Source organism: Vicugna pacos, unplaced genomic scaffold, assembly GCF_048564905.1.
Source record: "Vicugna pacos unplaced genomic scaffold, VicPac4 scaffold_65, whole genome shotgun sequence".
NCBI lineage: Eukaryota > Metazoa > Chordata > Mammalia > Artiodactyla > Camelidae > Vicugna > Vicugna pacos.
This window is the reverse complement of record NW_027328746.1, coordinates 1,049,709-1,070,371: the sequence shown is the minus strand read 5'-3', so window position 1 is coordinate 1,070,371 and position 20,663 is coordinate 1,049,709. Positions and strand designations below refer to the sequence as shown.

Below are 20,663 nucleotides of genomic sequence, written 5' to 3'. Positions count from 1 at the left end.
GAGGCCATAGACCAGGTGACACAGATTCCCTCACTCTCCTCAGCAAAGGGGGACCACCTCTCCGCAAAGGCATCTCACCCTCTTCTGCCCGAGGGAAAGCACGATAGATACACGGGGAAACAGCAGAAGGTGGGGCGGTAGGCAGCCCAGAAGAGCTTGTCTGCACTTCCGTGGCAAAGTGGGGCTGTTGAATTAATCACAGGGAGAAAGTGAGGAGGAACCTTTCCCTGTTCTGTCCCATACTCCGTGACACAAATTTCCCTGCGAAAGGAGTTCTTTTGAAAGTGCCTGGCGGTGTTTCTGATGTCCTAACATGGCATGGTGGCTGTCGGGCAAGAAGAGAGGGCCTGAGCCATGCAGCTGCTGGACCTGAGAGAAATGAGACACCTGCATCACCCCCAGCTCAACCAGAGCCTCGTTCTGCGTCTCGGGATTCAGCATCTCATCTGTAAGCAAAGGGATGAGACTGTCCCAGGAAAGGCTGCCCAACTGAAATGAAATGAGAGCCATGTAAAGAAAGTTTCCCAGTTGTCACATTTAAAACGGTAAACAAACAAACAAAAAACAAATACTTGAAACTGATTTTAAGAACAGATTTTACTTATTCTACTGTATGTAAAATACTATCATTTTGACATGTAATCAATATAGAAAGTAACAAGATAGCTTACATTCTTTTTCCTAGACAAGTCTCAGCATCTGATGTGCATTTGACCTACAGCACATGTCAGCTCAGTCCAGCCTCCTCCCCAGCGCTCCTAGCATCAGTGGCTGTGGCTAATCTATTGGACAGCAACTCCAAGGGTCCCACCAGGGTTCCTGGCTGGAAAGCAGGAGGAAGTGTCCACACTAACCCTAAAAGGATCTCTCTGAAACAAAGGCGGATTCCCTTTTAAATGTCTGTAAACCGGCGGGTTGCACCTCCCTCCACCCTTGGCTACAAGACAGCCCTCTTCCTTGCTGATCCCTTTCTGATTGTAGGGAATCAACCCGGCACAGAGCCAGGGCGGATGGGCCACCATGTAAACTTACCTTCAGTCTGTGTCCAGTCCCATGAAGTCCTCCTTCTCAAACAGGATGCAGAGGAAGGGGATCTTGTCCCCAGAATTTTCGGGGGCCCCATCCAGCCACTTAGACTTGAGCAAGATGAAGAGTGACTCAGTGAAGTCCTCCATCTTCTTCAGCACCCTGCAGTCCTCGTAGATTGAAGGCCACGTCGGTGCGTGTCTGCTCGGCTGCCTCCCCATGCAGCACAAAGACAAACAGCTGAGAGACAATAAGCGTGGTGCCACACAGCTCCTCTCTGCACGTGGAGCTTACTGAAGGCCGTGGCCAAGAGGCAATCGGTAATGGTGACAAGTCCCACGACCTTGCGGTTCGTCTGGAAGTTTCTCCACCCATTCTCGGGCGCATAGTGGTGCCTGTAGTGGATACAGAGTGCCAACTGGGAGCCGCACTGGCTGATCTGGCTCACCAAGGAGATTCGCTTATAGATGCAAAAGAAATTCTCCTCTGAGGTGATCCCAATGGGTTGGACCACCACGGGGAGAGTCTTGTAGTCCTCAGCACACTGCACGTAGTCAGGGATGCTCATGTTGCAGGCCCTGCCGAGAGGGGAGAGGAGATCGAGGTACATACTGTGCTGTGGACTGCAGGCCTCTCTGGGTTGAGGTGACCTGGTGTGTACCAGCCAGAAGGCAAGGGAAGCCCAAGCAAAGCAGGGGGTACAGTATGTCCTCAGAGTCTGCACATGGCTACCGTAGCTCGGATCACATTACCCAGCTTTTGCTCTAGGCTTCCGGCCCCTGCAGAGAAGGGTCATTTCTTGTTTTCTGCTCCAAGCACCTAGCCAGACCCTGATGCAAAGTCAGTGCTCAAAACTGCTGAATAAAGAAACGAACAAAGGAACTGCTTTCCCCAATCCTCTTCAGCAGAATATAAACAAAAGAACCACAGTGGGATCAAAACATCTGGATTTCAACTCCAACTTATTTGGACCCCTAAGCTGCAGAATAATGGATAAGAAAACTTGCCTTGGGAAGGAGGGTACAGTTCAGTGTTAGAGCACGTGCTTAGCATGTATGAGGTCCTGGGTTCAATCCCCAGTACCTCATTTTAAAAAATGAAACAAATAAATAAACCTAATTACCCTCCTCAAAAAATATTTTTAATTCAAAATTCAAAAAACACCTTGCAATTGACACAACACTGTAAACTTGCCTTTACTTCAATTAAAAAAATTTCCTTGCCTTACAAGAATATATCTAGATTGTGGAAGTTTGCAAATGTAAAATGTCTAGGGTACCACCTGCATAAAAAGGCGGGACTGTACAAATTTACTATCCCTCCTTTATGAGCTATATTACCTTTGGGGGGGTTATAACTTCTCAGAGCTAATTTTCTCAGATTAAAAAAGAAAATATTACCTGATTCTCAGTACTGCTGAAGAATCTGATAACCCTATAAAAGCATCTGACACACTGAGGTTACTCAATAAAAGTTTGTTGAATGAATGAATAAACAAGCAAAGTGAATGCTGCTCCCTGCCACACTCAATCATAATGATACTGCCTGGAAATCCCAAGCCCACATTCCACCCGACTCTACATAACCATGTGGGTGACCTGGGCAGGCCTGTGTGTTTCTCTAAGCCCCAGATTAATCATGAATAGAAATGAGGGCAATAACACAATCCTCAAAGGGTTAGTGAGTCTGTAATGAATTGTACCCCAACCTTGCAAGATGGAACCATTAAGAAAAATTGGGCAAAGTGTCCATAGGCCCTCTCCATATTAGCTCTTACAACTACATGGGAATCTACATTACATCACAAAATTAAAAGTCTACTTTTTTAAAGAGGCTATTGAGGTTAAATGAGCTCACTGTCTGAAATAAGGAACACACAGCACAAATAGGACAATGCCCAGCCCATGAGATACACTCAGTTAAATTTCCCACTGAACCCACTGGTCCCTCCAACTTCAGAGCACGAGGATGGGTCCTCGTGTCCAGAGGTCACTGCACCTGAAGCTAACAAAGCTAATGGTCCCCACTTCCAAGAGCCCCTGTCACCACCCTAGGTCTAATTTTGTATTTGTAATTTTTTTCTTTTTATTAAATATAATCCTCCAATTGCATAGCCTTCAGGTCACCAAAACATGACCATAGAGATCATGATGGCAGCCCTTCTTGGTGAAACAATATAATGAAAAGCCATTTCCACAAGAACTCTGTGTAAATCTACTAGGGAACTTCATCCTGGACTGAGAGGAAGAGGACTGGGGAGGAGGGGGCAATCTGGGGCACACAGGCCCATGGGCCACCTGTCCCACGATTGACTTTAGACTCAACCCTCACTTTCCAGAAACTTCAAAATACACACAGAGCGCTATGGTCAATTTTTTTTTTAAAGAAATCCCTGACTCCGTAGCAGGTCTTGTTTCTACAGAGACACAAATGGATTATGTGTATAATGTTTCACAAAAGCCTTAAAATATTATCACCTCAACATGACACATTAAGAAACTGAGGGAGAGAGGTTTATCACATTGTACAAGATTAGAGAGAGGTCATGTCAGGCACCGTATTTAAACCCAAGCCCCTGCTCCAGTGCTCACACTAGAAAGTGTGACATACTGACCCTTTCCTGCCCTCTCCTTGCAATAAATCACTGCAGAGTCTTTTCTGTGCCACCTGGAATCACAATCACATCAATTTTCCACAAAGAGCTATGTCACTCCCTGGAGGACGTATCAAAATCTAAAGTGTTGGGATGGGAGGAGAGATTTGCATTTTCTGTTTCTCAAAGGAAACATGGCTTAAAAAGAAACTGAAAAGCGCTTATCTAGTCTAAGACCTCATTGTGCAGAGAAGGAAACAGAAGCTCAGAAGAGATCAAGAAAGGGCCTTATTAACAGATACTGCCTCAGCACAGCACCAAACCATCCCTGGGCACTTCTTGGGGAGGATCTGGGAGGCCCAGGAGAATGAGTGTTAGAAAAAGGAAAGAGAAGAAGCATACAAGTCCCTGTCTCTACACCACCATACCATGGAGTTCTACCAAATTACCCAGTATGGGTGCAGCCAATATTAAGGTGGGCTAAACAGATTATAGAAACCTGGAAGTCTCAAACATAGTGGAAATTCCAACATTTACTATGCTTTTTTCCCAGTTCAAGCATCAGCTCAGTGGCCGCTCCATACCAGGGACGACACTAGGCCTGGAGTTCTCCCAAATACAGATTTCTATTACCACGTGTGCAAACCACATAAAGGCCCACCAGAAGAAAAGCGCCCACAGATAAGATGGAATTACTGAAACTGAAAGCAGCCAACCAGCATATATTACTAGGAAAAACGGTGCTGCTAGAAATGGACTCATAGACATAGAAAGCAAACTGTGTTTAGCAGGCAGGAAAGGGGGGATTAACAGATACACATTAATAAATATAAAATAAATGGCAAGGACCTACTATATAGCACAGGGAACTGTATTCAATTTCTTGTAATGAGTTGTACTAAAAACAATCTAAAACGTATGTATATACATATGAATGTTTATAACTGAATCTCTGTTGTACACCTGAAACTAACATTGTAAATTGACTACACTTCAATAAAAAATAATTTAAAAAAAAGTAAAAATAAAAACAACGCCATTAAGAAAAAATGAAGAAAACTGTAATCCCCTTAGCTGTAGGTGGTGGAGAATTCTGGTTGCAAGTACCAAGTCCACTGGATCACTCCAGCACTGACTGAACTCCTTTTCACCATCAGAGTTACTTGGCTTCACAGAGGTTACTTTTCTCCCCTGTGAAAGGCAACAGTTGCAACTAACGATGTATAGAATCTCATCAATCACAAGCCCAAAAATTAGTGATGACTTCCCATGGGCCAGGCTCTGGACAGATGAAAAGATAGGGTCCCAGATTTATTCATGTGTAGAAGAACTTTAAGCCATAAAGACAATAATTTTTCCTGTTTTGATAGACAGATTCAATGCAATTCTGATTAGAATACCTACCAGATTTTTCATGGAATGTAACAAGTTAATTTATGCTCAGGAAAAGCCAAGAAACTTCTTTAGAACCACCACTGGGGAAGGGTGGATAGGTCATTGATTTCCACTGCTCTTTCTGAAGTGATGAAAACGTTCTGGAATAATAATGGTTGCACCACTGTGAATATGCTAAAAGCTGCTGAATTGTACCATTTAAATGGATGGACTTCATGGTGTGTGAACAATATCACAATAAAGCTGTTATATGAAAAAAAATTTCTTGACAATTATTTTCCCCTGTATACAACTAGTCTGCCCCACAACTTAAGAAAAACAAAAAACCAAAACAAACCAAACTGTGTCAGGAGCTCTTTAGGACTGCAATGTCCCTGGGTCTCCAACGCCTCTGGTGGTGCTGTTCCTGTTAACACACACTAGCTGCGCTGGACTAGTTAGGGACTCTAACTGTATTCCTAAAATCGTCGGTCACACGTTTCACCCTAGGAGAGGGAAGGAAGGAGGATGGCGCAGCCTCATGCCTTCAGTTCATTTTTAACTGAACAAAGCCTTACTTTCAACACTGTAATCCTCCTCACTATAAAAACACGTGACATCAACAAGCCCCGCCATCATACCACCTGAAAGTGTTCAAGGTACTTACCTGGGGCAGAAACACTGAGGGAGGAGACGGAAGCTCGCTCAGCACTGGCGATCCCTTTTCCCGACTCCACCAGGAGAAGCTGGGCTTTACAGCTGGAGACTCTCAGCCCGGGGAGCAGCGCCCATGCCGCTGAGCTTGTCCTCAGGGAGCTGGAAAGGGAGAAGAGGGCAGCCCCGGGGTCGCGGGGCAGGGAAAGCAGGGGGTTGGGGACGCGGGCTGCAGCCCCGCTCGGAGGCCAGCCCCAGCCCCAGCCGCCCGCCCCCATCCGGGTCCGCAGAAACAGCCCGCCCCGGACACAGCCCGACCAGGGGCGGGGACGGGTCAGCGGCCAAGGAGAGGAAGCCAGGGAGGAGAGGACTCGCGGGCGGGAGAGGGGAAGGGGACGCCAGCCCCTGACTGAGGGGAGCCCGGCTGGGGCGAGAGGCGGCAGGTGCACACCTGGCCCTGGGCAGCTGTGGCCGGGGCGCCGTGTCCGGTGGCGCGGGCAGAGGGGCCTGGCCCGAGGAATTCAGCTGAACACACGGTGACTCGCGCCCTCGCGGGCTGTGACACGCGGACACCCTCCTGCAGTCGCCTGACCCCTTTCCCGGGAGACACCAACTTGCACGTCCACAGCCAGAGGCCCCGGCCACAGGAAGGAGCCAAAGGCCTACCGGGCGTCAGGGCTGAGGAGCATTTGGGGCCAATCCCCGGCTTGGAGCTGGGGCTTCCAACCCGCGGTCCAGCTGGCACCGACTGCGCATGTGCAGAAGGGCCAGCGACCCTCTTGATTCTGCTAGAAAAGCTGGGGCATCGAGGGAGGGAGAAGATGGGAGAAGGAGGGGAGGAGGGGAAAAGTGGAGGGAGACAGATGGACAGGAGGTGCAGAGAGAAGGGAGGGATCTGGAGAGGGGAGGGGAGTAGCGGAGATGGAGAGGAAAAGCTTTACCTCTGGGGGCACCCCAAAGGAGGAGGCAGTCCTGCCTTTGTACCCTTCTCTAACCCTTTAAGGCCCGCAGCTCAAGTTTTACCTCCGTGGTCCAGCCCTCCAGCCAAGGCCTGTGCAGAACCCCTATGGGGATCACACCCGTTGCCCCCATGCAGAGCTGGGTTTCCTGTTGCTCTGGGAACCAAGCACCCGCAAGTGTTGTCGCTCAGAACTACCTTGGGAAGAGTATATATTCCCCTTTTACACGCTGGGAAACAGGCGGGCAGGATCTCTGCCTTAGCTCCAATGTCCCAGGTGTTGGGCTGGCAGGGGCAGCAGGTAAAAGATCAGAGCCCCAGACAGAGCAGACTGCCTGAGTGTTGGTACATAGTCACCATCCCTCCTGAGTAAACCACACCCCACCCTAGGGGAACCATCAAGGGCTCACAGTAGGTCCCTGGGTGTGGGAGAGCTGTCCTCAGTTCTGGTGCCCAGGTTGCTACGTAGATAGGAGTGTTACAGAGTCCAAATTCATTCTCCTCAGTGCAGGACAGGCCAATAAGTTCGGAGACCAGGTGTTGGGGCATGGAATAGCAAGTTTCTGTAGACCTTGATGGCAAACTAATGTCCTGGAAAACCATCTCCCCAAGTCAGAATTCAGGCTCCTTTCCTACGTGCTTGGTTGTTGCAAACTTCTTGGTGTAGGAATTCTTTGTTGCTAGAATCCTTTGTTCTTGCAGCTATCTGCCTGGGTCAAATCTCTGTAAACCTCCAGCAAAACAAACGCTATTTCCTATTCTGCAACTTGTAATCTTTTTATGAGTGAAACAGTGTTAAATATCCTTAAAGGGCAGAGCCTTTAGAATAGGCTCTCCTGTACATTTCAGGCTCTAGGCAACATTTTTATACAAGCAAGATGAAGCCTAGGAGGCAGAGCACAGGGTTAAATTCAAAGGAACAGATCTAATATGGAGACAGATTTGTTCTTTTCTATTACCGGGGAAGAAGCCACTTCAGGATTTAAATCACTTTAAGTTAAATATAACTAAAACTTTAAAGGAATTTACATACATAGGTGGGAATGTGCATAGCATATCTGGAAAATCACACAAAGGATAGTAAACTGTGGCATCTCCAGGGAGGCCTGAAAGAACAGAGGGTGAGGGAAAACTTCTTTCACTTGTGTAATTTTGTGCTCTGTTTGAACTTTTTCAACCATATGCATGTAATTCTTTTTCAGTTAAAAAAAAGTGTAATGGAGCAAAGGAGTAACTAGCACAGCAATTACAGCAGCCATGGAATCGCTGAGCCATCACTTTTGATTTAAGCCAGGAAGCTTTTATTGACTCTCTCCTATGTGTCCAGTGCTGATTTAAGTATTCTTTTTATTATTATTATTATTATTATTATTATTATTATTATTATTACTTTATAAAATTATAACATGCTATCCCTCACCCCTGCCCATGGTTGGTGGAAAACCCACTGAGTTCTTATTGAGTTGTTTCCCAAGGTGTAGGGATGAGTTATAAACACAACACATCTTCAGGGCAAAACAGTCGGAGTGGTTTTCCAGCAGGCCAGACAGCTATGAAGGGTTTGCAATAGAGGCGCCCAGAGGCTGAGAGAAAGCCTCCAGGACCCTATAAAAAGCTGCCCAAAGTGCCTTCTCCATGGCACTACTGAAATAGGAATGAACAAATCTGACTCCATATTAGATCTGTTCCTTTGACTTTAACAAAGCCAAGTTAATACGCTCCGGTCTTTTCATGGGTTATGATGTCACAGAGGAGACGGACAGGTCAACAAGGAACCACTCTGCCGTGATCACGGAGCCAGGGAACGGGAAGGGCGGCACGATGTATGATGCATCCGCAGCTGTGCCCGCGCTTCTTGGCAGGTACCCAACGTCACCTCGACAAGGTGTCAAATGCATGTGCCCACGACCTCATAACCTGACATGTATTAAAGAGAAATGGAAACCTATAAAAGCCCAATACCCTTGGTGGGTACACCATCCAAAGAGCAAAGTTACAGTGTGACAACTGGCCATCTCGGTTCCCTGGGATTCATTCTTGGAGAACCTTAAAAACCACACCTCTGTCCTCAAGGAGTGCTGCATATTTGTCCTATCTTTGGCTCAGGGATGGAGCACGTTCAAGTGAACTTCAATGTCTGCACATATTTGACTTGTCTTTGTCCAGGTTCACTTGTACATTCTAAAGAGGCCTGAGCTAAGTCCATCCTCCATAAGATCTATTCCCTCCAGTGAAAACTCATCAAGCCTGTAATTAAAAGCCAACTGAACAAGACTGTCCTCAGCTAAAAAGTTCACCCACTCTTCACTGAATTCTTAATCTCCTTTCCTAGCTAATTGCAAAAGACTAACACGTCCCTCCACCCAGCTCCCCAACTATGTCAGTTTGTCTCCCCAGAGAGAAAGTAAGGTCCATCAAAGAGGAGACAACTCCACAGTCACCTCTGAATTCCTAGCATATAGTAATGTCAATAAATAGAACTATGATTATGGCTTCTTTCCTTTAAAACCTTTCTGGTTATTTGAATTAGAACTTGGAAGAGTGCTGTTTGCGGTCCAGTATCTTGATCCACAAGACTCTGGAGGCCTTTCTCAGAATGGCTGTTCACTGATCCATTCAAAACACAACTTCTCATTCCAGGACTAGCTGTGTTTTTCTGCCAGGAGTTTGTGGTCACTCTCATGCCAGAACAGCTTTAAATTATATCCTTACTTTGGATTTGTTATTTTTCCCCTCTTCCAACAAAATTGACTTTCCTTACTTTCCTGCCTTGAGAAGTTTTTTTTTTTTCCTTGTTCACCCTTTAGTAAACCAGGCTTCTAGGGATCTGCTTGGCCTTACATAAGGTCAGCCATTCAACTCCCATTGTGAGAGGTCTGGGGCTCACCTCCTGCCCTCCTGTCAGGGCAACTGAAACCCAGCTCAGGAGCCAAACTGCCCCCCAGTGCTTCTAAGGCTCCCTTACTTCCCAGAATCCCTTTCTGGTCTGTCTTGGCTTCTGAATATTTCCCCTCACTTTCTTGACAATTAGCCGTGCAGCTTGAAAGATGAGGAAGGAAGGTTTTATTTCTTAATCAACATTTTAAGGAACTTGTGTAATGAAGGTTTTAATGAGTTTCTATATCCCTCCATTGCCGAGACAGGAAACACACTAGATATTTTCTAAATTTAGGAATCATGTGTATTTTTTCTTTGCTTTTGTTTTCTTAACTGCTAACAGACATTTTTTAATTAAAAAAATATGGCTGCAAATAGGATAGAGACTTGAAGTGGCATATAAAATTAAAGGGCAAAGATAGAAAAATGATAAGTACTCTACAAAGTTAATAGAATACATACACTATGGATCAGATCAGCAATTCTTAATAACACCTAATTGAAACATGACCATGAGGTAAAACTTCTCTCCTGTCAGGAAACGGCCAAAAGAAAACAGAATTAAAACAACAAACTAAAATTCTACGTCTGGCGAGGTACAGAAGGCTACCAGATAAATGTGTCTTCTTCTGGAAAAGAGGGAGGCTCAACAGCTCTTTACTGTGGAGCCTGAGCCCAGGGGAGGGCGGTGAAGAACCACTCTGTAAGTATCCAATTAGCAAAGTGAGTGATGAATAAAGAGACGTGAGTTTTGATGACAGAGACGATACTACTATTCACTTGTCCTGTAAAGTATGTCTTCACGTTCCGTGATCAATACCTCGGCGTCCTGAGGGATTGAGATTATAGGAAAATGCACAGCCCGGGCCCAGACCTCCTCTGTGAGCTCGTGACTTTGCACTTAGATGTCTCATGGGCACCTCCAACTCCACCTGCAAAGAGCTGACTTCATGGTCCTCCTCCCATAGCCGTCCTGCTCAGGGCCACGGGTCGGGGGCAAGGTCTCCCTGCCTCTCCCAGCTCGGGCCCATCACTCACAGATGTGACTGGACCCATCCTTCAGGTCCCAGATTTCCTCAGTCACCGAGCCCCACCACCCACACCTGTCCTACGAGGTACTCACCTGCCCTCACCCAGCACTGACTCTGTGCTGGGGTCCATGCTGCAAACTGTGAAAACTTTATCTCACTGGATCTCCACAGCAGTCCTGGGAAGTGGGTACATCACTGCTTCAGTTGATTAGATAAATTGTTTCACTTTCTTGAGTGCGTCATCCAAAGTGACATGGCTACTGAGCCACAAACATGGGACTGAAAACCACTTGAAAATTGAACACTGCTAAACCTCGCAGCCACCCTACTCTGACTCATCACATCACCTTCTGCCGAGCCTTCTAAATGTTTCCAAGCATTCTACAAGACAAAAGGGTTCTACGAGGGCACCCCACTCCCCTACTTAAAATCTGTCAATGACGGTCCACTGCCCTTAAGGGAAAGCCCCACCGGGCCTGAGCACAGCCCAATGGCCCGGCATTCTCATTCCCTGCACGGCCGCTCCGCCTCACCCACCACGCAGCTCTACACTGGCCGTGTCCAGGACAAGGATGCTGACTCCGTACAACCTGGGGCTCATCTCACTCAAACAATGATCACCTTCTTCAGTGGTCACCCTCTTCATTGCTGACTCTCAAAAAAATGTTTTTCAGGATGAATCAATATCTTTTTCCTTACAACTTCAAGTCATTGATAATGAGCTCCCCCAAAAAGAGAGAAGACCTAATTCTCAGTCTCCTTATTTGTAAAGTGAGAATAACAAGGAAATATATGAGGTTTTAAGAGAAATAATATTCATGTGAGGCTGAGGGACAATGCCATCATACAGTAAGCACTCAATATGTGCTTTCTTAATATTACTAAGAATATATTGCAATCCAGCAACCTTAAATCAATGTTGTATGGCTTTTTCCAACAGACTACAGACAAACTGTTGGACGAACCCCTTTGAGCAGATCAGCACAAGCGTACTGGGAGAGGTAAGCACTGACTCCATTTTCAACTGCAGCCAACCAGCACTACGGGGCGGGGGCAGTTTGCTCAAACTCTTACATGTTGCTTGAGCATTTAGTTGTCATTATTGAATAAAGACATGTGTTCTTTAGCCAAAGCTCCTGAAACATAAATCTTCAAAGATTGATGCAAATTGGGTTTCAAGTACAACACTCTCACTAGAAATTATTTGAAAATGATAGTCTTAGCTCCTCTGCACATCAAAAGGGCATGTTATTAATGTATCTGACTATATACACCAAAAGGGTTGTTTAAAAGAAATTAAGATAAAGCCAACCTGAATAAGCTCTCAGTATCATCTGCACAAAGCCCCACCCAAGGGTCTCATTTCTCACTTCCACATAGGTGTTCAGGTAGCCTAACTTGGGTCTTGGTTTCTTATTACACTGGGGTGGGAATAGATGTGGATAGATTTATGTAGCAATTTTAAACCGAGGGTATTTGCTGTGTAGGAATCCTAGAAATAAACAAATTGAAATATAGTCCCACCCTTAAGAAGCTTAGCCTCTCCATTTACAACAGCATTAAAAATAAAATGAGAGATACATTTCACAAAAATTTACAAGATTTGTACATTGAACATTTTTAAGTATCATCGAAAAAAATTTTAAAAGATTTACATATATGGAAGACATCCCATGTTCATGGAATGGTAGACAATTTTGTTAAAAATGTTAAGGCTCCACAAAGTGATCTACAAATTCAGTGGAATCCCTATCAAAATTCCAGCTGACTTCTTTGCAAAAATTGAAAAACTGACCCCAAAATTCATATGGAAGTGCAAGGGACCCAGGTCAGCCAAAACAATCTTGAAAAAGTAGAGCAAAGTTGGAGGACTCACTTTAAAGTTTACTAAAAAGCTATAGTACTCAAGTCAGTATAGTGCTAGCATAAGTTTGGATAAATAAATCAATGTGACACAATAAAAACCCAGAGGGGAAAAACTTACATTTACAGTCAGTTTTCCACATGAGTGCCAACAATACTCCACTGAAAGAATAGTCTATTCAACAAATGGTGCAGGGACAGCTGGGTATCTGCAGGCAAAAGAATGAATCTGGAATTTGGACCCGCAAATTGTATATAACAAATAAAAATTAATTCAAAATGGATCACAGACAGAAACATAAAAACTAAACCGATAAACTTTCTAAAAGAAGACACAGTATAAATCTTTGTGGTCCTAGGATAGGTTTTGGTTTCCTAGATACAATACCATGAGCAGAAGTGATAGAAGATAAAGGCAGATAAACTGGACTTCATCAAAATTAAAACCTTTTTCTTACAAAGGACATCATCAAGAAAGTGAAATTTCAGAGGAAGGGGGTATCTCAAGTGATAGAGTGCGTGCTTAGCAAGAAAAATAAAATAAATCAATACATCTAATTACCTTCCCTATAAAGAAATTGTTTTAATATTTAAGAAAACTAAAGTGAAAGGACAATCTGCAGAATAGGAGAAAAATTTTGCAAAGCATATATCTAATAAGAGACTAGAATCCAGGATATATAGCAAATGCTTACAACTGAACAATACAAAGAAAATCGACCCAATTTTTAAATTTGCCAAGGATTTAAATAGATACACAAATGACCAATAAGCATATGAAAAGATGCTCAGCATCACTAGCCAAATCAATATCAAAATGCGACCTCATTTTACACCCAATAGGATGGTTATAATCAAACATGGACAATAACAAGTGTCGTTCAGGAGGAAGGGATACCTTATATGTGGCCATTGGAAAGGGACAATGGTGCAGCTTCTTTGCAGAAGTCTGGTGTTTCCTCAAAAGTTTAGAGTTATATGGCTCAGCAATTCCACTGCTACATATTGAGTCATCCTTCAGTATCCTCGGGGTGTTGGTTTCAGGAACCCCCCATCCTGGATACCATAATCCAAGGATGTTCGAGTCCCTTTACAGTCAGCCATCTAGATCCATGAAGTGGAAACTACAGATATGGCGGGCCAACTCTACAGCCAAAAGAATGAAAACATAGTCTCAGAAAAACTTGTACATCAATATTCATAGCAGTATCATTCAGAGTAGCCAAAAGTTACAAACAATATCCATCCATCAATGAATGGATAAACAAAATTACCAAGAATAATCCCATAAACTTTTGGTCTTTGAATCTTTGACATAGGAGGTGAGAACATACAATAGAGTAAAGATAGCCTTTTCAGCAAATGGTGTAGGGAAAACTGGACAGCTGCATGTAAATCAATGAAGTTAGACTACTCCCTCACAGCATACACAAAAATAAATTCAAATTGGCTTAAAGACTTTAACATGTAGATAAGACGCTATAAACCTCCTAGAAGAAAACAAAGGCAATTCATCCGACATACATCTCAGCAATGTTCTCCTAGAGCAGTCTACTCAAGCAATAGAAATACAAGCAAATATATATAAGTGGGATCTAATTAAACTTACAAGCTTTTGAACAGCAAAGGAAACAGTAAGCAAAACAAAAAGATAACCTATGCAATGGAAGAATATATTTGCAATGTATGAAGCTGACAAGGGCTTAATTCCCAGAATATGTAAACAGCTTTTACACTTGATTAGAAAGAAAAACAAACGATTCAATCCAAAAATGGGCAGAAGACCTAAACAAACATTTCTCCAATGAAAACATACAAATGGCCAATAGGCACATGAAAAAATGTTCAATATCATTATCAGAGAAGTGTAAATCAAAACTGCAATCAAGTATCACCTCTCACCAGTCAGAATAGCCATCATGCAGAAGTTCACAAACAATAAATGCTGCAGAGGCTGTGGAGAATAGGGAACGCTCCTACAGGGTGATGAGGATGCAGTATGGTGGAGTCATTGTGGAAAACAGTATAGAGGTTACTCAAATGACAAAACATTGACCTCCCATATGACACAGCAATCCCACTCCTGGGCATATATCCAGAAGGAACCCTAATTCAAAAAGACACCTACAACCCAATTTTCAGAGCAGCAATATTTACAATAGCAAGACATGGAAATAACCTAAATGTCCACTGACAGATAACTGGATAAAGAGGTTGTAATATATTTGTACATTAGACTACTATTCATCCATAAAAAAATAATAAATTAATTCCATTTGCAGCAACATGAATGGACCTGGAGAATGACATTCTAAGTGAAGTAAGCCAGAAAGAGAAAGAAAAATACCATATGAGATCGCTCACATGTGGAATCTAAAAAGAAACAACCAACAAACAAAATGATACACTTATCTACAGAATAGAAACAGACACAGAGACATAGAATCCAAACTATTGTTACCAGAGGGGAGAGGGTATGGGAAGGAATAAATTGGGAATTCAAGACTTGCAGATACCGACTATGTATAGAATAAACAGCAAATTTATACTGTATAGCATAGGAAAGTATATTAATATCTTATAGTAACTTATGTTTAAAAAGAATATGAAAATGGAAGAGCAGTGGGGTATTTCCAAGGTGATCACGGGCATGCAGCAAACTCCCCAGCTTCAATTACCTAATCTCAAAGGTGGGGCCAATAAAACTACCAAGCAAAATGCGTGATGATTATGGCCGACATCTATTTACTAGGTAAGTGCCCGTGAGAGCTGCTGCTTAATGGGGAATGAGTATGATCAACGAGGCCCAGTCTAGCTGCTCACACGCGCCCCTCCTTCCTGCCTTGGTGCAGCAGCAGAGCTTGTTTAGCTGAGATGAACGCCCCCAGAGCAGCCCCGACGGGAAAGCTCCCAGTTCTGCACGGCGAGGCGTGTTCCTTTCCTTCTCAGAGCTGATCACAGTTTGCAGTCATCTGTTTTTATTTTTATACATATTGTAACTGCCTCCCCTCCGGAGATTTTGCTCAAGCAGCACAGGGCCAGATGTGTCTTGCTGCCTGCTGGATATTCTGTGCTGGGTGACAGCCGACCCCACATCTGGCTCTAGTGCTGAACGAAGAGGGTAGAAGGCCCAATGGCCCATGCTAAATCGAGGCCCCTGTACCCAAAATTATGGTCTGAGTTTGGGCAAGTTACACAGTCTTCTTTACCCTGAGATTCCTCATCTGTCCATGAAAAGAACTGCCCATGGCACACAGAGTTACAAGGATTAAAGGAAATCACCAAATTCACAACCTATTCAAGGGGCTACCAGTGCGCCCTCAACAGACAAATGCTGCCTTTACGGCTCTGACACACGCCAAGCGGGAAAGCCGCACACAGTGAACACTGCTAAGTGCCAGTGTGTTAAGTGCTTCATGTGTGCTATAATACTCTTTACAACTTACAACAATCCCAGGAAGAAACGAATATTATCATGCCCATTTCACACATTCAACAACAGGTTAAGAGAGGTTACATTCTAGTCCAAGGCCCTATGGTGAGAAAATGGCAGTTTTTAAACTGAATCTGGGCCCAGGCCTGGGCTCCATCTCTCTCCCATCCACCTGACCACTTGCATATGAAATCCACCTGTCCAATACACAATTTGCAGCCGGCCAGCTCTTAAATGCATTGTGTTCCACCGTTTGTCAATGTTGGTTAATTACCCTATATTGTTCTCAGAGACCACTACAGAAAAGAAAGGTGGACTCACGTCCCTGCCCACAAAGGAGAGGAATTCTGCCTTGCCTTTTCCTGTAATGTGCAGAAACCTTTCCCTATATCACCAAATCCTTTTGTAGGCTTTCTCCATGTTTATGTTTGCACATGGCTTATTAAAGTAGAAATTACCTGCAGTAATTCGATCTCGGTTGCTTTCCAAGTTTGCAGATTATCCATAATCAGTCTGTGAACGAAAATACTACAACGTGAATGAAAATACTGCAAACATGTCAGTAAACAAAGAATGCTGAAACCAAGTAATCAGCGGCTGCCAAAACACCCCAGCAAGGACAGGCCTGCAGCCTAGCCTCTGCAGCCACTCACAATGGTGTCCTCTGAGCAGACTCAGAATAAGAAAGGACAGGATACTGGCCCTAGATAGCTAAGTGCTTGTCAAAAGAATGAATTCATTGAGTCCAAATGTTTGCTTCCTCCCATACATAGAAAAGCACTAAATTCTTGAACTTGAGATACCTGGCTTTCTTTAGATAACAAGTAATATTTTATTGTTCCAACTTCCTGGTCTTTGTTGTAAAGCTCCTATATATCCTAGCTGCTCCTCAACCCCTTCGGAGCAGTCCTTCAGGGCGATCAGAGTGGCTGTCATGCCAGCTCAAGTTCTCCTGCCAAATAAAACATAACTCTTAACTTTTAGGCTGCACATGTATTTCAGTTAACAGTTTTGGACAACATGAAGGGACCCAGAGCAGACTTCTCTCCAACTGAACTCTCCGAGGAACCGGAGCCTTGGTACCAGCAGTGGCCCTTTGTGCCCATCCACCTCCTCGGGGAGTCCAGATGAATCTGGGTGAGTCTCTCCTGGTTCTAGGATCTCCCATATTGGTTGATGATCCTGAGTTTTATTTGGCGGTGTATCCAGGTACCTGGCCCTCCATTTGAAAGATACTGGGGGGAATTACCCACCCAGTGGAGACATGCTGGGTGGGGCCTGGTTGAAAGATAATGGGAAACACCCACCTTGAGGAGACGTCCGAGGTGGGGCTGGTGGAAACATACCAGGAAAATACTCACCCAGTGGAATCGTCCCGAGTTGGTCCAAGTTGAAAGACACTGGGTTCAGGACTGAGTGGTTAGGTAAGAGGCTGGTCTAATGTTTTCCTCCATTTGGTTACCTCTACTGAATTTTTCGGGATAAAAGTAAAACTCTTAGAAGGAACCTTTCAATTCCAAAAATGGGACCGTCCTCCTGGCTGGTAACAGCTTTCTCCTGTGACAGAGAAACTTGCAGCAGTGGTAGAGGCAAATACTTCACGCCATAGAGTTGTCCCTGCGGGAAAACTTACTAGCAATTTTATTTTGAGGACCCGACCCTAGAATGGGGAATAGAACTTTCAAAAAAAAAAAAAAACAGAAAAGAAAAGAAAAGAAAAAGAAATGACACATTGCCAGCCTCCAACTAATACCACAGCCAGGTTTATATATGTACAAAACTTACAACATTAATGGGAAATTAGAAAAAAAAAAACTCAATCTGAAAGTAACTAACCAGGCCTGTTAAAAACATTTTTTGGAATTCTGAACTTATAAAGCAAAATCCCCTTTAGGGGGAACTTGGATTTCTCTTCCTATGTCCTTGAAATATAAACGTTTTACCTTTCTCTGGGTATTTTACGTTTGTGTACGTATGTATATATGTGTTTCCTTTATTTTTAAAGGAAACCTTGGAGTCTGCCTTGCAAAAGGTAGAACTATTGTGTACATATGGTGGCCACGCAAATAAATTGGGATTCTCAACAATCTTTTGATTGTACCAATTTTCAGACATTTTGCCATCTTAAACTTTGTTTCATCATCCTGGGCCACAAAGGCCTTTATCTTTTGGAGAGTAAACTTCTGAATTTTATTTAGGCAACACGTCCACTCTCATGTGGAAAAGCCTCTTCTTCTTATTGGTTTAAAAAATATATATATATATTTTATTTTATTCTATTTATATATTTTTATATATAAATTGATGGCCATATGATGGATCCTTTAATTTGGAAAAACTTTTAAATTGGTGAAAGTTGAAAGAGCTCTCATTATAAACAGCTGTTTTATTGGTACCTATTAAAATCAAGTTTAAAGGTAGAAAAATGTATCTAATGTTTAACCTAAGAACTTAGTTAAAAAAAAATGGTTTCAAAATCTACATTTGTGTTTTTCCTTTCCGATAAATGTTTTTAGACATGCTAATAAAAACTTAAAATAACTAATGTTAATTAGGTTGAATAACTGGAAAAAGGATTGTAAAAATGTAGGAAAAAAATAGATAAGGGGCTTATCCCAAAGAGATAAATATTTTTATATGGTTATTTTGAATGAGATAAATAAATTGGACATTTTTAGATTTAGATACAAGGTTTTGATACTACACTACGTAAAGTTAAAAAAAAAAGAGCCAAAGATATCACCTAGTACCCCCAACATTAAAGTTCAAACAAGTCTGTTTTATTTACCAGTTTAAATTATATGTATTTATAGGGCTAAAAAAATATATATATATATAGATTGAAATACTTGACCAATCATTGGGAAAACAAACTAATTAACCAAATTAAAAATTGAGAAGGGCCTAAGCTCTTTGGCTCTAACTTTGGGATCCCAGAGACTTTTCTATAAAATTAGATACAATGCACAAAAACACACACACACACAAAAGCTTCTGGCAGTCCTTCTAGAAATAAGAATTACTGATTAAACCTAATAAATATAAAAATTAAAGGTATAAGATTTAATAAAATTGAGATAAAAGTTTGTAAAATTAGTATATTTAAATGGGCTTTATATAAACCTTTTGCTTAATTATGTTTTGGGATAGATATGCGTCAATGGAAAAACACTTCCTCTTCTTGGTATTATAAGGCTGGGCACGTATCTGTCCCTCAGAAAATATTAATTGAACACAGTAAAGGAAACCAATACAGTTACATGGGCCATCCAGTATAACGTAAAACTAAAAACTAATATTCAGTAGCTAATAAAAACATAAAATAAGAGGTTTACCCTGGGTTTAACTTATAACTCAAGGAAAAGAGACCTTACTAAATGCCTTATGCAAGCTTTCTAAGGCAAGATAAAGTAAACCTTAAAGTTTTAAACATGGAATTCTTTGTTTACAGCTCTTCTCACTGACACAAAAAAGCAAATTAAGGAGATACAATTGGGCCTGAGTGACAGAGCAGTTCTCTGGGGAACTGGAAGCATGTGTCTTTGTCTGGCAGATCAGAAATGTAAATACAGCAAACAGTGACCTACGACTGAGCCTAATTAGCTCAGTGAGATAAAACTTAAGGCCAAGGGAATTTTTGGCCTCAGAACTCTGAGGGGTCCTTCAGAATTTGTCAAGAAATCTTAAATGTCGGTTTCATAAGTAGTAAGCCTTAGTGATTTGAGCAAGCAAATTCAGTTTGCTCCAACTATTATTATGCTTATCTCATAATTAAGTTTTAAAGTGAAGCTATGAAATCTCTAGCTTTTGTCCTTTTATAAGCCTGCATACACATTATAGATGTGAGATATTTCTACAGCTAAAAAAAAAAAAAAAAGTCAAAGAGCTCTGCTTAATTGGCATAAAAAATAAGAGCTTACAAGTGAAGTATTTTTAAAATAAAAACTGACCAATTTGACCTTCAGCTTCACGTGAACTGCAAAATATTCAATACTAAGATAATATTTGATATTGTTTAGTTTAAGTATGGTCTAATTAATATAGACATCTTTAAAGTCATTAATATTAAGTATAATACTTTTACTGTACCTAGGTTTAATGGAAGTCAAATAAGATCCTGTTATATCTGGTGCAGATATGTCAAAAAAATAATAGTAAACTGGTGTGGTAAAATTTTAAGAAAATTAAATGCAAATGAGATGAGAGCTTTGGGTAAATATTTAAAATACATTTTTAAAATGTATGTTTAAGATAATCTTTAAATGTTTGGTGTCTTTAAATTCTACAGTTGTGCTACATTAAGTTAAATACTAGGATTTTATTAAATAGCTATGCCATTTTCAGATAAAATAAGATTGAAGTATGAATTACTCAACATTTAACTTCCTCTTACAGAGAATGTAAAGGTGTTTAGAAATATTAATAAATGGTTGGTGCCACCCTGAAATAGTCTCTATTATTAAGGGAATGATCTCAGTATCCTAGGAAAGTAAGATAAATGTGTAAAGGAAGATATAAGAATGGAATTATATTTTGTTAATGAAAAATAGTGATTTTCTCCTGAAGCTGGTTACTTCTGAATGGAACAGAAAATAAGGGACAAACTAATATGAGTATAGAAAGCTATGGAAGGCTTGTGGAAGAGGAACCCTGAGGAAAGTTTTGTATGTGGTCGGAATTAGCTAAGTTTAGAATCAACTTGGGCAAAGTAAATGAATCTTAGACGTAAGCTGATACAAGACTAGATTTGGTTTTCTCTCTGTTAAGAGGACAAAATTTTCTTAAAATGTTAATCCACCTTCAGTAACAAATTGTAAAGCTTCTTATACCACTTACCTGATCTGTTCTGCCTTT

General features: G+C 42.1%; 1 pseudogene; it reads right to left on the bottom strand.

Moving 5' to 3' along the window:
* The window catches only part of LOC116279196 (trafficking protein particle complex subunit 9-like), a 51,632-nt pseudogene extending 50,038 nt beyond the window's left edge, over positions 1-1,594 (bottom strand).
* Between the last annotated feature and the right edge of the window lie 19,069 nt (positions 1,595-20,663).